Genomic DNA, 3570 nt, shown 5'->3' with positions numbered 1-3570 from the left:
CATCACTAAACATAATTAAAATAAAGCTGAGCTATAGTACTGCCTACAAGTGCTCACTTACTATGTCTAATGATCTTTACAGAAAGCTAACATTATTATTAAACAAAGTTTCCTTTTCAGGAACAGAAATTTGTCTTAACTTTCTCTTGATTTATTACAATATGTAAGTTCCCACTAGGGTAGTTATCGCATCCTTCCTACAGTATTTTTATCACACATACACACACATATACACAAATATATATATATAGATATGCACACATATATACGCATACGCACATACACACATGTACTGTAACACACATATTAGACCATAGCAAAAGATAGCGATCAGCCAGTAACGTAGGACCTTTTGTGAGCATAGGAAGGACTATCGAGACGATCGCACAAACTGCACATATTAGCAAACAATTCGTTCCGAAAAACATATTTTTCTTTTCTATCAAATGAAGGAAGCAATGCGGTAAAAAGTGAACATTGAAGCTTCACTCGCCTTGCTGAAAAAGCACCGAAGCCAACTTTCATTTATATCAAAGCTAAATAAAAAGAGCAGTATATCTGAATAAAAAGAAATAGAAAAGAATTAAACATAGGCGCAGGAGTGGCTGTGTGGTAAGTAGCTTGCTTACCAACCACATGGTTCCGGGTTCAGTCCCACTGCGTGGCATCTTGGACAAGTGTCTTCTGCTATAGCCCCGGGCCGACCAATGCCTTGTGAGTAGATTTGGTAGACGGAAACTGAAAGAAGCCCGTCGTATATATGTATATATATATATATATATATATATATATATATGCGTGTATGTTTGTGTGTCTGTGTTTGTCCCCCCTAGCATTACTTGACAACCGATGCTGGTGTGTTTATGTCCCCGTCACTTAGCGGTTCGGCAAAAGAGACCGATAGAATAAGTACTGGGCTTACAAAGAATAAATCCTGGGGTCGAGTTGCTCGATTAAAAGGCGGTGCTCCAGCATGGCCGCAGTCAAATGACTGAAACAAGTGAAAAGAGTAAAGAGTATAGTAGTTCTGCTCGTAGTTCAAAATACAATGATCCTGATGAAAATAAAGGTTGATCATGATTTTAAAACATTTAATTCTATATTTATTCAAGTTATACTAAATTGGAGTAACAGGTCAATCCTTAGCGCCTTTCTACGTTTCTCTAAATCCGATTTTTGCAACGTGACTTCTATTTTGTAGATCATGAAATATTTACTTTTTCCCTCCTTCTGAAAGTCACTTAGAAAAATCTCCAACTTTCAAGCATACATATTACATAATTATCTCCATCTCGTAGACGGTGTATCTGTGTGTGTTTATGACATCAATCATAATCTTAATATGACATCAGTCATAATCCGATTACACATTGCAATAATTGGAATAATTCATACTTCGAATAAAAGTATGGTTTCTGACACAGGCACAAAGCTTTCAGATTAAGAATGTACGCGACTACATTGACCTAGAATTTGACCACCAGTTAACTGAGGGAAAATTCCTCATTAGGTTTCAAGTTTTAATAATATATTATATTGTATCGTCACTAGATTTATGTAAAATAATATTCCTCGTGAGATTAATTCTGTTAGTGTTAATCAAATTTCTTTGTAGTGTCAACGTATTCGAGCGAGTCAGTTTTGGGATTTAATTTGTATACAATGTGATGTTTTCTTTTATTTACTCTAACGTAGAATTTTCAATCATATTCTTACGGTTGAGGAAACGATCATAAATCAAAGCGTTATATTTTAGATAGATGTATGACCCTTTTCAATTCGATTCCAGCCTTTCTATTTGCCGAGTTGTCGGGTACAGATGGAAATTAGTCTCAGTGTTCAAATACAAGCATGCGATCCTTCAGCTGAGAACCCATCTTAGATTTAACCCTGTGCCAAATTTGGCAACACCACATGGCCCTTCAGTGACTTTGAAAGTGTCCATGGTGTTGCAATAATTTGAATAAGGTTTCCGGTTTAACGATAAGCCGTAAGTTGTGGCTTGCAGCAAAGTCAAGCGTACAGCACTTCCTCATCTGACTTAGTCATAAAACTTACTATCGGTGATCAAAACGTTTATTGTTTGTCACAGCAAGCGTTCAACATCATTGAGCTCGCTACATGAACCTAGAGAGGGCTCTACAATAGACGCACTAAACGCCCCCCATTAAAAACCCAACTACTTAATATAATCCAACGGAAATAAATTTCAACATTTTTTCAGATGTATTTAGCTACAATTAATCAATAAAACTTGCAGTTAGCCGTTCTTCCTATCACTTCTTAAAAGCTAACCCTTCCACTCTAGTTCATTGTCGCACAATACAGACAATCTATTCACATATTTCAATAAAAATCATTTAAATCCATTTGTAAACTGTTTCAGTATAAAAAGGCTATCGGCGAATAAGTTCTTTTGTTTATTTTTATATTCCTTCCTCTAATTGGCACGGGTAGGCTGCTCCCTGTTAAAGAACAGAACTACAAAAGACACGAGTTTTACAGTGACTGTACCAAAGCTAAGAAGCTGTATTCAAAGTTTGCAGCGTCCATCTCGAAGCGGAAGAGTGATAAAGCCTGGTGAAAGTTTTTGCTATGACTCACACATATAATACTCTAAATATAATTCACGAGCCGACGAGGGAGCCAATAGGTGGTCACACAACATGCTAAAATTAGCAATGATCTTTCCTGCCAATCACATCCTGCTGCCTTTCAAAACAAAAAGGAGTGAGTTGTTCTGTTGATAAAATACACATACGGTCACGGCAGGAGTGTCTTTGATCAGAGAAGTGCTCATCCACCATCTCCCTCTATTAAACATTAATTAAATATATATTTCTTTATTGCCCACAAGGGGCTAAACATAGAGGGGACAAACAAGGACAGACATAGGTATTAAGTCGATTACATCGACCCCAGTGCGTAACTGCTACTTAATTTATCGACCCCGAAAGGATGAAAGGCAAAGTCGACCTCGGCGGAATTTGAACTCAGAACGTAACGACAGACGAAATACCGCTAAGCATTTCGCCCGGCGCACTAACGTGTCTGCCAGCTCGCAGCTTGATGGTATCTCTATCAATTGTTTTTTCGACGCTGAAAATATTTTTAAAAGGTAGACAAAATTAACTTAATTAAAATGTAAATTAAGACAGTGAATAAACGGGCCAATTAAAATTTTAGAGAATTATAGAATTCTATAAAATAGAATAAAAATCATTACTATAGGAATTTAGCTCCAAGTTTAACTTTTGGTCAAGTCTGCATTTTAGTCTCAGTTTATCAACTATCACCACTTCATTGTCTTTTATTTGCAGAGTTGTAACTTGAACTATTATATTTAATACAGTGGTTCCCAACTTTTGTTATGTCTCGCACCCCTTAAAGTAATAAATTATACAAGAATAAATGTGCCCGGGGCAATTGCTCTCTTTGACTCCCTATAAATCCAGCCCTCCTCGCACCCCCTGGAATGCTATCTCGAACCCCTAGTTGGGAAACCCTGATCTAATATATCCATTTTTTTTTCTTTTTAGACTAACTTAAACGAAATTTACCCGTTATTTT

At 36.6% G+C, this 3570-nt stretch overlaps 1 long non-coding RNA gene across 1 annotated transcript; it reads left to right on the top strand.

The window, feature by feature from the left end:
* The first annotated feature begins 1365 nt into the window (after positions 1 to 1365).
* Positions 1366 to 2842, top strand: LOC118762233. Its single transcript, XR_004997986.1, has 2 exons — positions 1366 to 1483; positions 2458 to 2842. It is a non-coding gene; the product is annotated as an uncharacterized LOC118762233 (long non-coding RNA).
* Positions 2843 to 3570: the final 728 nt, after the last annotated feature.

This window comes from Octopus sinensis, linkage group LG2 (genome assembly GCF_006345805.1).
Source record: "Octopus sinensis linkage group LG2, ASM634580v1, whole genome shotgun sequence".
Classification (NCBI taxonomy): domain Eukaryota; kingdom Metazoa; phylum Mollusca; class Cephalopoda; order Octopoda; family Octopodidae; genus Octopus; species Octopus sinensis.
Note: the sequence above shows the minus strand (reverse complement) of the source record. Positions and strands in the feature narration are given on the sequence as shown.